General features: G+C 41.4%; 1 long non-coding RNA gene across 1 annotated transcript; it reads right to left on the bottom strand.

The window, feature by feature from the left end:
* Nucleotides 1-8,302: 8,302 nt before the first annotated feature.
* LOC110122297 (uncharacterized) lies at nt 8,303-12,819 on the bottom strand. The gene is made up of 3 exons (XR_011486694.1): nt 12,547-12,819; nt 9,466-9,548; nt 8,303-8,977 (listed from the first exon to the last, which is right to left on the bottom strand). It is a non-coding gene; the product is annotated as an uncharacterized lncRNA (long non-coding RNA).
* Between the last annotated feature and the right edge of the window lie 6 nt (nt 12,820-12,825).

Below are 12,825 nucleotides of genomic sequence, written 5' to 3'. Positions count from 1 at the left end.
AGCTGTGGTACATATACACCATGGAATATTACTCAGCCATTAAAAACAATTCATTTGAATCAGTTCTAATGAGATGGATGAAACTGGAGCCCATTATACAGAGTGAAGTAAGCCAGAAAGATAAAGACCATTACAGTATACTAACACATATATATGGAATTTAGAAAGATGGTAACGATAACCCTATATGCAAAACAGAAAAAGAGACTCAGATGTATAGAACAGACTTGTGGACTCTGGGAGAAGGCGAGGGTGGGATGTTTCAAGAGAACAGCATTGAAACATGTATATTATCTAGGGTGAAACAGATCACCAGCCCAGGTTGGGTGCATGAGACAAGTGCTCGGGGCCTGGTGCACTGGGAAGACCCAGAGGGATCGGGTGGAGAGGGAGGTGGGAGGGGGGATTGGGATGGGGAATACATGTAAATCCATGGCTAATTCATTTCAATGTATGACAAAAACCACTGCAATAATGTAAAGTAATTAGCGTCCAACTAATAAAAATAAATGGAAAAAAAAAAGGAAAAAAAATGACTATAGCCTGTTGTTAACCTCCTGGTTGTAGATCCTGGAGCATCTGATCTTTATTCAAAGACTGGTTACTGAGATAAGCTTTAGAAACAAACTTAGAGTGTCCTTTTTAATGAAGGACACTTTTAATTTAACTTAATGAATGTCCATTTAGCAATGTAACATAACCACAAGGAACTATCTAAGAAGTGAGTTCTTAGTAAATACAGACCGTAATTAACAAAACTAGAACTTAATATTCAGTGAAACATATTAGATGTCATAGGCCTGACATCAGTTGGGTGGATATTTCTTTTAGAGCTCCCCAGTATACTCTGAGATTTTTGTATATGTCTGGAGACAGTCTTTTTTTTTTTATTTTGTACCTTGATGAGGCTGTTCAGAACCAAAATGTCTCCAATTTCTGGAGGGATGAGGCAGAGAGAAAAGAAAAATGTTTTAATTTTACCCACAGGTGTAAATCACTAAATTGTTTTAAACCATCAGTGACTTGAGGAGAAGAGCTTTTTTATATCTGAAAACAAAGATTAGAAGCCAGTAATATGTCAGACAAAAAGTCATGAAAATTGTAGTCATATTTAGCAGTCTGTTCAATCTCATGTAACCAATCCCTTCATTTTGTGATCCTTGTCTGATGACGAAGGACGTCAGTGAAAGTGGTAGTCTCTAAGAAGCTCATGAAGCTTTTGCTAGTGTCTGTACAACCTGTCCAGCAAAGTGGGTGCCCTGATCACTGGAGATCACAGAAAATGCATTTTAACCATTTTTTCCATTGTGAGATATTAACCCCGCAGCCAAGAAAGGCTTTATCCTATAAAAAGAAGTGAGGTTTTAGAGGGAGCTGGGAAAAGCCAAGCTGCCGTCTTGGACTTCCCATAGCCCTGACTGTTTGGTTTATAGCCATTGTTTATCCATTTTAAATTTCCTGATGAGGGGTTAATTTTGTAGAAGCAGAATGAGCTTTGTCTATGTGTGCCATAGTTTCCATAGATCATTGTGAAATAACACTCATTCATTTTATCAAAGTAACAAAAGATTTTAAAAACAAGTATGAATCACTTAAAGAAATTTACATAATCTGCTATCAAAAGCCATATTCCAAGAAAACTTTGTTTTTTTAACAGGAAGAGAAAACCAAATTCCAGATTGGTACCAGCTTATATTCATTGTGAAACAATAATTATTTACTTAGTCAAAGTAACAATAAGACTTCAAAGGCAGTTTAATGTCTTAAGAAAATTGTACCATGCACAAAACTCTTTTTTACTTGTCATAAACATTTTTTACATTTTCTGAAGTCATCACTTCATTTACCTGTTTAGAGAATAGCCACTTGGAAGTTTAGATTTACTTTATTTTTTCCTTAACAGACTGCAATTTTATTTTTCATACCTTTTATTATTATTAAAAACATAATCGTATTTTCCTTAAGCAACCATGAACCATCTTGTATATTAGCATTTTATAGATTGGTGAACATAAATACCAGTTTTAATTTTTTTTAATATTTGCTTTTTTTCTTTTTTAACAGTCCAAAATCTCTAGTTTCTCTGTAAGAGGAAGTTAGTGTTCAGTAATTAATGTTTCAAAATCTTATTTTATTTGGAAATGACCTAGCTATTTAATAAACTTTTATCATTTAGTTTAGTACAACTCTAGAAATTTAAGTTACCCCAATCTCAGAGATTATTTTAGATAGACATTTCTAAAATATAATTATTTTTAATAGAGTTTATCTAAAAGTTTTCATCTCATTTATATATATATAGAGAGTTACTTTCTTTGTTGACAAATTTAGTTTACCTTAAACCTAGGCACAATAAAAGTATTACACAATGTTGATGACTTAAGACATGTCTTAATTAGATTAGCAAACAAACATTAATGTTAGATATTTAATATTGAATATTTTTCAGTTCACATGAACCTGAATTTAAATAGAGCTCATTTATAAATTAACCTCATATTATCCAAAAACAAAGACACACACTGAGACACAGATAAATTTAGACAGACAGACAGAGATCTCATAGTTTTCCACTTGAAATTTAAAATGTCTCTTTGCCCCTTTTTTTTTTTTTCCTTGGCCTGAGTTCTACCAATTTGCCCATGGCTGGAGTCCCAGATAGAGTGGGCTGTGTATCCCAAGGACATGATAAGAGTTAACTTCAGGTTTTTTCCCAGGCCTGTTTTTGTTTTTCAGGCAGAATTGGAGCTCCAAAAAAGTATCTTAACAAGCCAACTTTTTCTTAATTGTACATGCAAGAAGAACCAGTTCTGCAACTTCAAAAAAGATTCTATTTTAGCCAGTTTTCTAAAGAATATCATGGCCATTCAGTGTCAAAAATGTCATCTCTCTTTTTTGTAGTCATAGTTTCATAGCTAAAAATTAAACCAGGGAATGTTCAAATTGGCTCTGATGACAGGGGTAGCCTGACTGATAAGATGTTGTCCCAGCAGGGATTGTCTCTCTGGGGAGGTGAGGTCTTCTTTTAAAGTAAAGAAAGCCTGTCCTTTAACCTCTATTTTCTCCCAGGCTCTTATGCAGTATCACCTCACCTGTTCTATAGCCTGGTCTTCCATAAGCACTTGATCTTGAGTTCTCCCCCAGTTTCCACTGCCTATCAATTGATCTAAAGAGATGGGGCTCTGCCTGGCTTGGTCATGAGCCACCATAATCAAATGGGAACCCTCAGCTAGTCCCTGCACTATGCCCAAGTTAAAGGAGAATTTACTCCATAATTCTGAACAGCTTGCTTAAGTTCCTTTAGTATTTTGAAGGGAATCTGTTTGTGTACAGCCTCACCCCCAGTAGGATTATTAGGATCTGTCCCAGGAGCTATCCATTCATGTATTGTCACTAGGAATGCCATAATCATAGCCTCCAAGTCACCCTCCTGTCGAGTCCACCAAATACCTTTCTGGAGGGGTGACAGAACTGCTGTCTGTTGTAAGGAAGGAAAAGCTTGAGCCGCTCCAGCGGTTAAGGCAGGAGCGGGCAGAGGAAACCAGTCTTTCTCAAAGGCGCAGAAGGAACTGCAGCTTTAAGAGCCTCCTGCGTGTGTTCCCCATCCTGATGTAAATCCATGGCTGATTCATGTCAATGTATGACAAAACCCACTACAATATTGTAAAGTAATTAGCCTCCAACTAATAAAAAAATTAAAAAAAAAATTTTTAAATGAAAGAGCCTCCTGCGTTTTTTGTTCTACCCCCTTGGGCTCTGCATTTTCAGGTCCTCCCTCTGATGGGATTTCACTTTCATCTTCACTCCCTTCTGAGCTTTCTGGGGTCTGAAGAGGTTCTAAAATAGATTTTATCAGTGCCCAAGTTGACCAGATAGATACAGGCAAGGGCACTCCCTTGCAAAGAAGTTTCTCTAATTCACTACCTACCTTCTCCCATGTTCCTAAATCTAAAGTACCCAGAGAAGGGAACTATAATCAGTGTTTCTCAATGGTTTGTGACAGCTCTAATAGCCGGCCGTCACTTGTTTTTGTTCCCCCTGCTTTCAAAAGCTGCCTTTTGTTCCCAGCTTTCTGAATTCCCATGCCCGGTTTCAATGCCTGAGAGAGTATCACTTACCGCAAAGGAGGATTTTCAGAGGCCTCACCCCACTCTCCTGCAGGACCAAGCGCCGCCCATATTTCAACTTCAGTTTCTCTCTCAGCGATCCTTCACATCCCAGCCCCGAGTTGGGCGCCATTTGCTGCAGTGAGCGCAGCAGGTAGGGATCCAAAGTGGTCAACAACCACAACGCACAGTTTGGGAAAAAGAAACTAGAGACAGAATGAAAGTTTTAAAGATGGGACTGGGGGACTCAAGACCTCTTGGATCAAGAGCCCTGTTCCTCGGAGCCACATCACTTTTATTTAGTGTCTTGGCAAGCAGAAAGTATCTGTTGTGCTACGATGAAGTCAGCCTCCTGTGTCCCCAGGCACGTCTCCCATTTTATTGATTACTTTAACTATCTTTGTTATTTTCTTGTACAAGGGCTATCACCTAGCTGGAGGTCATAGACCCGCATATGCTTTGGGAAAACATCTTGGTGTGTGCACAAGCAGCGTTCTGAACTTGCCCTCACCTGGCATTTCAAGGTCCACACTATGCTTTTTCTTAGCTTAGCAGGGTATGATGACTCCAACTAATCAACCCGATGTACTTTTATTTGGATTATGCTGTATTGCTCTATTTTGCTTTTATTCTTTTCCCATGGTGATTTTTCTCATGGCTTAACCAGAGCAACAGGTGGCTGACTATTAACCCCTGCATGTGGTGGTGAAGGTTTAGTCAATAAGTCGTGTCCAACTCTTTTAAAATCCCATGGACTGTAGCCACCAGGCTACATAGTTCATGGATTTCTAGGCTAGAATACTGGAGTTAGTTGCCAGTTACTATACCATGGGAACTTCCTGGCCCAGGGATTAAACCCGTGTCTCTTGTGTCACTTGCATTGGGGGGTGAATTCTTACCACTGGACCACTTGGGAAGCCCTTACAGAAGTGACAAGGGAGAAGTCCTACAAAGGTTACAAAACCAGATATTTTGGCAACATGTATATTGAAAGCTAATTATTAATAGCTTTAGGATACCATGTGCAGAATGCAAAGAGACTCTCTTGTTTATACCTTGCACTTAGTTATAGAACATTTAACGTACTCTCATAATGTAGCTGAAACATATTATACATACTTTATTATCTTGTTCAACATTATTCACAAGAGGAAAAACTATGAACAACTGAAATTGCAACAAATTTGAGAAGAGTAAGGGAAATCATGATGCACTGGTACAAGTAGATGTTGTGAAGGAAAATTCAATTTAACACATAGAGTGATGTCAGCAAAATAGTGATCTAGGAGGAGTGAAGTCTCCCTTGGAAAGGGAAGTATGGAAAGAGAAAGCAGCTGAAAAACATCATAGGAGTTCTGGGAAACAGTCAAACAAACATCTACAGCAACAAAGTGAACACACAACTAGGGAAGATCCAGAAGACTGGAAGAACATTTCTGTGTGTTTTTATTCACACTCACCTCTCCCCTGACTTGAACAGAGCCATCTTGATCTGTAAAGGGTGGTGGCTCAGCACCCTGGTGCCTCCCTTAAAGCAGATTCATTGCAGAAATCTTCATGTATTCTCCCCTACTTGGGAGCTGCCTGGAGACTGATATCCATTTCACTTAACTGAGCTTAAACTGAAGAGCAGTTGGAGTGGTTCCCTACAGTTGCAAGAAAACTATATATATATATGGGGCCAAGGACAAGGGAGTAAGGGTGGAGACACACACTAGACTATGTAAAACACTGATAGAACTGGAGTGTGGATTTGGGGGGTAGTAGAGCTTTGAGGCAAAGGCGATGGCACCCCACTCCAGTATTCTTGCCTGGAAAATCCCATGGGTGGAGGAGCCTAGTAGGCTGCAGTCCATGGGGTCACGGAGAGTCTGACACGACTGAGCGACTTCACTTTCACTTTTCACTTTCATGCATTGGAGAAGGAAATGGCAACCCACTCCAGTGTTCCTGCCTGGAGAATCCCAGGGATGGGGGAACCTGGTGGGCTGCCGTCTATGGGGTCGCACAGAGTCGGACACGACTGAAACGACTTAGCAGCAGCAGTAGGGATTCGAGGAAGGAAAGGCATCAACAGAGAGTATGTTTTCAGGCCTCTATGTATCAGGAGCTGTGCAGCTTCTAAGATGTGAGACCTCCAAGTTTTCCAGTGTGTCTCCCTGCACTTTCCAAGCCTTATAAACACATTCCTAGGTCATACTGGGACTGCTCATGAGGAAGCAGGTTGCGGGAGTGTGTCTGAGGGTGCTGGGTGCCATACTGTGATTGCCTAGACAAGGTGATATTAGTTCAAACAGTAAAGAATCTGCCTGTGATGCAGGAGACCAGGGTTCAATCCCCAGGTTGGGAAGTTCCTCTGGAGAAGGAAATAACAACCCACTCCAGTATTCTTGCCTGGAGAATTCCATGGACAGAGAAACCTGGTGGGTTATAGTCCATGGAGTTGCAAAGAGTTGGACATGCCTGCACGACTAACACACACACACACACACACACACAGGGCACTCAAAAACAGTCATAAATTCCCCAGACCCAGAGCCACTCAGGGGTCAGGTAAGTTGTGACTCAGAAATGAACTGAGTTGCCATTAGTTTCCTGTTGGGCTGACCCCAGGACCGGGCACATGCCACACCAGATAGGGAAGGACAATCAGGATGTGGTACAAATCTGCAAACAGTGGGTATGCTGTGCTTGTCCAAGTACCCAGTCATGAACACACAGAGGAAGAGAGAGAAAAGACATACAATAAAGAAACGTGAAAAAAGAAAGCTAAAAAAGAGACAGAGAGGAAAAAAGAAAGAGAAAACCATGACTTATGACACTGTTTTTGTTACTGTTTAGTTGCTAAGTCAAGACCCTTCTTTTGTGACCCCATGGACGGTAGCCCCACAGATTTCTCTGTCTATGGGATTCTGCAGGCAAGAATACTGGAGTGGGCTACCATTTCCTTTGCCAGAGGATCTTCCTGGATCAGGGATCCAACGCATATCAACTGCATTGGCAGGCAGATTCTTTACCCCTGCCCTACCTAGGAAATCTGATCCATGAAAGGAAGAAAAGAAATCAGCACCGACTCTTCCTGAACAATCACAGGAGCCACACTTAGTGCACAGTGAGTGTCACACACTGTCCTGGGGAGGAGCTCCAGGTGGGCAAGCTGACAATGAGATCACTCCCCCTCCCCCGCCCAGGAGCATATCAGGGTCACATCTCCTGAAAACACACGACACCAGCAGGAAGCCCCCTCCACCAAGGCTGTAAAGAACCATCCCCACGGAGCTGGGTGGGAAGGGAAGAGAAGCCGTCAGATCAGGACTGAGTTCACAGGAGGGCCCCAGATGAGGAGGGGGAACAGGGAATTGGAGGTCCTCCCTGCAGAGACCCATGCACACCATGCACTGGGCACCGCAGCCCTGGGGCGACCCTGGGAGGTCGCTACCCTGCAGCTGCTGTGAACCCAGAGGGACCCACAGGAGGCTCCGGAACCTGACTCCTCTCCTGAGACACGGACCCACTTCTGCTCCTGGAACAGACTGAAGTCACCGGATGCTGCCCAGGACTTGGCCGATTTACTGGGCAGCCCGTGTGCCCCCAGGCCAGAGATGCCCCACTCAGTGCCTCTGGATCCAGTTCACTATCCCTGGGGCGAGGGCCACATGTGCTGGGCAGAGTGGGTAGTGGGGGATACAGAGTTGTATCAGACCAGCAGGACGTCTGGACAGAACAGGGTGGTCAGTGTCTATCAGAGAGGGGCCCAAGGAGCAGTGTTCTGGAAATATCCTTCTCCATTTCCCTCACAGTAAAGTCCTTTAAAAGCCTATGTGACAAGGACCCCCTGCCCCACCAGCTCTCTGACTTGTCTTCAGCTCCTGTCTCCCCACCTCACTAAACTCCACCCACATCAGCCAACTTGCTGGCCCTTAAATGTTCCATGAATATTCTTCCTTCCTGGAGTAAGTGTTTACTATTCTGGAGAAATAAAGGGAGCCACTATCTTTATTTTCAAGGCTGTTTGTAAAAGCAAGGCTGTTTGAAAAGGTATGTGAGGTAAAGATGATTTGGTGTCTCTGCCTAAAAGATGTACAGAGGAAACGGGAGAGATTGTGCAGAATTATCTCAACAGACACTTACCCATTTCTAACAGCTAAATTCTCCTGATATCATTCACAGTCTCATTCTCCATAAGACTCAAGACATTTCTCATTTCACTTATTGACATTTATTGATATAACAATTTCTTACTAAAGAATGCTCAATAAAGTTTTCCTGAATGACCAATGAATAAACTCAAAATATGTAAGGATTCATCAATATGCTGAGCATGGGCAGACAAACAAGAAATTACATTAATGGGTAAGATGTGCTGCTTACTTTACAGGAAGAGAAATATAATACTGGATTTTTAAACTCATATTTTTAGCTCACCAGGATACTTAGGCTATGTTTCAAGAGAAGTATACAACCTGTAGATTGAAGTTTATTTATCTTTGTAAGTAAACAAACGCACATATTTGTCTAAGAAAATCACAAGGTAAATCCATCAAAGGTAACTGTTAACCAATGGGTAAACACAGCTGATCATCATTGCCCATCCTGTCCCTTCTCTATCTAAATATTCTGTCATACATATGTATTATTTCAATCATCAGGAAGAAAGAGTATTCTTACTTTGAAGTCTATGCTGTTTCATAAACTGTTTATTTTTAAAAGGAAAGGCATGGTTTCAGAAGTTCAGACACTTTATTTAAACTTCTCCTTCAGGCACAAAAATTTTCTTCACCACTCTAGAAGTAACAAGTTATGGAAGAACCACAGTGAGAGCTGAGAGTCAATATTCTTCAGAGAATGGATACTCAGGGTGACCAACACCACTGGAAGACAAAGAGGTGGATTCATTTATGAAATCTGACATCATTATAACATACTTTTAATTAATATATTCCCCTGACATAAATATAATTAACAATTAAACATGGTCACTGGTCACTGAAAGAATAGTCAGCTGCAGGCACTGTGCCCTTTGTGTTTCCTGGCTCCCTGGGCTCTGAGAGGAGGTACACCAGGCACAGGGATTAGGGGCACAAAGTAGTGAATTCATTCACCTCAATGTCAACTGTGGGAATTTTACTGATGGGCTGTCCTGGGCCCCAATCACATTTCTGTTGATCAAGGATGGAGCCCTGGAGGAAATCTCTGGTATGAGGTCTGCAGGAAGTACCTGGCTGACTCCTACACTAGAAAGCAAGACTGTCTTCCAAGAATTAAGCTTTTAAAAATCTTAGTTTCCCTGCTCACCTGCCTGTGACCAAAAAAAAAAAAACAAAAACAAAAAACCTGTGTATGTGAAACAGTCACTTACATTAGAAATTCATAGTATCTTATATTTCTGTTGAGGCCATCAATTGCTTTCATGTCTTCTGGAGTCAGTTCAAAGTCAAACACCTGGAAGGAAGGAAGAATCACATTAACCTCTCCCCAAGGAGCTGGCCTCCCCCTGGGGACTGGAGGACTTTCCAGCTGGATGGAGACAAGAAGAGGGGACAGGGAAGCCATGTCTGTCCTCAGCTTCCAGGTGAACAAGCCTGGGACCCTCTGCTGAGTTCTCACCTCTCCTTCCCACACCTTCTCCTTCTCTGTCCACCTCACAAACATTACAGCATCAGTCCCTTATCTTTCTGAGTGAATCACTTGTGACAGAAAACAAGTGAAAACTGCTTTTTCCAAACACACTGCTTTAGACACTCCTGACTTGATACTGAACCTGAGCTAACATTAGACTGTTTGCCTCTCCCCAACACGCCCTAAGGGTGACAGCATTCAGCTGAAGCAGTGTGGGAAGGAAATACCCCCTTGCAATCCTATTCAGGAATATGTTATGAAATTTGCTCATTATCCATGAGTAAATCTAAGGAAACCTATACATCAATGCCTTAGTGGAAGAGATCCCAGTGTTGGGAAAATGTCCTGGAGAAGGAAATGGCAACCCACTTCATCATTCTTGCCTGGAGAATCCCATGGACAGAGGAGCCTGGCGGGCTACAATCCATGGGGTCGCAAAGAATCAGACACAATTAAAGCAACTAACGCTTTAGTGTAACAGTTATGAATGAAAAGTGTTTAAAACATTAAAGAACAACAAATTATTAAAAATTTACATCACAGTCAAGAAAAAAAAAAGCTCAACTTTCTAAAGAAATACATTTTCCAGAGTGATTAAGTGTGACATGAACATGACTTAAACACATATTCCTTTGTGGAAATCAGTAAAGTGATACTAAATTTTAAGTAAAAGAACAGCTAGTCAAGAGCAAAACAAAATGTACCATTTAAAAACAAATGTACCATTCTGAGAAAGAACATTTATTTTCCATTTTAAAAACACAGAACAGAAAACTGAATAGTTAAATAGAAGAGAAGGGCCACAAATGTACTTATGGACGCTTGTTATATGACAGAGTTGGTAATGAAAATCTATTAAATATATTTCAACAAACATATAGGCAATCATTTTTATATCACATTAGAAAATCAGTTTCAGGTGTATTTTTGAATCAAATTTGAATGGAAACAGAAAAACAATTTTTCAAGGGCCCATGCACCTGACCCTTGACATGGGTTGACCTGTAACTTGCAGTGAGACTGAAATTTGCAAGCTGCGGTGACTTAGTTCTGAGCTGAGATAATGACATGGATTTTTTCCCACTCCCTGGCTTGAAATCACAGCGCTATCCTAAGATGAAAATCAAGTTAGTTGACCACAGTCTAGCCAAATATATATGAAAAACTGCATGGAAAAGTGTGTAGGCTCCTCTGAGAAGAGTCATATCTGCCTGCTACAGCAGAACTGCCAAAATGCTCTGCACTGAACTGCAAATGCATAAGGGAGCCCAGCCAAGAGGACAACAGTTGAGCTGAGAGCAGGTGGAAACTCAAACCACAAAATCAAGAGACACATAACTGATCTCTGCATTAAATCTTAAAACTGGGGAGAGTTTTCTATACACCTATGCCTAAGGGTAGAGTAATGGTCTCTTACACAGAAAACAAATGAGAGACAACATGCAAAAGTGGACAAAGTCTTGAAGAGGAACTTCACAAAGACAGAAACTCAAAAAGATTAAATGTATGAAGATGAAACCTTATTAGTGTTCAGGAAAATGCAAAACAAAACCACGATGGTTTGGAGATGAAAGATTGCTGCCATAATTTTCATGCCCCAAAATTCATATATGGATGGTGTTAGAAATGGAGCCATTCAGGGGTGATTAGGTCGTGATGATGGAGCCTTAGTGAATGAGATTTCAACAATATCACAGTCATATAAGAAACTTGGGAGAACTCTGTTGCCCCTCAACCATGTTAAGATAGAAGGAGAACCTTATGACCTAGAGGAGGGGCCATTACATGACCATACAGGCACCCTGACCTCAGACCTCCAGTTTCAGAAATGTGAGAAACAAATTTTCATTGTTTCTAAGACACCAAATCTGTGGCATTTTGTTAAAAAAAAAAAAAAGTCCAAAAGGCTTAAAATAATCACATAATGCAATTTCATCCATTGAGTACGAAGGTAAGAAGACATCATTTGTACAAGGTGATAGGATAAATTGAAGACCTAGCACTAGAACTAAAATCTCCATTTTCTGTCCAAATGTATTTTCTTGAGCTCCAAAATCACTATAGATTGTGACTGCAGCCATGAAATTAAAAGACCCTTGCTCCTTCTAAGAAAAGCTATGACAAACCTAGACAGCATATTAAAAAACAGAGACATTACTTTACCGACAAAAGTCCATAGTCAAAGCTGTGCTTTTCCCAGTAGCCATGTATGGATGTGAGAGGTACACCATAAAGAAAGCTGAGCACCAAAGAAATGATGCTTTTGAACTGTGGCATTGAAGAAGACTCTTGAGAGTCCCTTGGACTGCAAGAGGATCAAACCATTCAATTTTAAAGGAAACCAGTCCTGAATATTCATTGGAAGGACTGATGCTGAAGGTAAAGCTCCAATACTTTGGCAACCTGATGCAAAGAACTGACTCATTGGAAAAGACCCTGATGCTGCAAAAGATAGAAGGCAGGAGGAATAGGGTAAGATAGAGGATGAGATGATTGGATGGCATCACCAGCTTGATGGACATGAGTTTGAGCAAGCTCCAGGAGTTGGTGATGGACAGGGAAGCCTGGTGTGCTGCAGTCCATGGGGTCGAAAAGAGTCAGACAAGACTGAATGACTGAACAGAACTGAACCCTCTCCAGCCAAGCCACCTCTCCTGTTGCCTCAGTAGAAGGAGAAAACCATCAGGAATATACATAAGGCATTCATGCACAGGGAAGAACAGGTAATTCATCTTGACTCAAGGAAAGTCTTGAGAGACAAAGAATGACCCTCATGAAGGATATTCCTTAGGAGCCCTCTGCCCACAGCCCCACTCATCACCTGTATGTTCTCTTTGATCCGCTTCTTGTTGTAACTCTTGGCCAGAACCACAACCCCACGTTGTATCTGGTAGCGAAGGGCAACCAGAGCTGGGGTTTGCTTGTGCTTTTTGGCAATGGCAGAGAGAACTGGGTCCTCCAAGAGAACGGGGTGGTTCAGGTTCACCCTGGAAGGAAATTCAGAAATGCTGAGATGCTGAGACTAAGTACTCACTTAGTGAGTAGTTTTTCCAAACAGATCAAGTAGGTATGCTTCTCAAAGTGTGGTCCATGGACCAGC

Source organism: Odocoileus virginianus, unplaced genomic scaffold (assembly GCF_023699985.2).
Source record: "Odocoileus virginianus isolate 20LAN1187 ecotype Illinois unplaced genomic scaffold, Ovbor_1.2 Unplaced_Contig_245, whole genome shotgun sequence".
Classification (NCBI taxonomy): Eukaryota; Metazoa; Chordata; class Mammalia; order Artiodactyla; family Cervidae; genus Odocoileus; species Odocoileus virginianus.
Note: the sequence above shows the minus strand (reverse complement) of the source record. Positions and strands in the feature narration are given on the sequence as shown.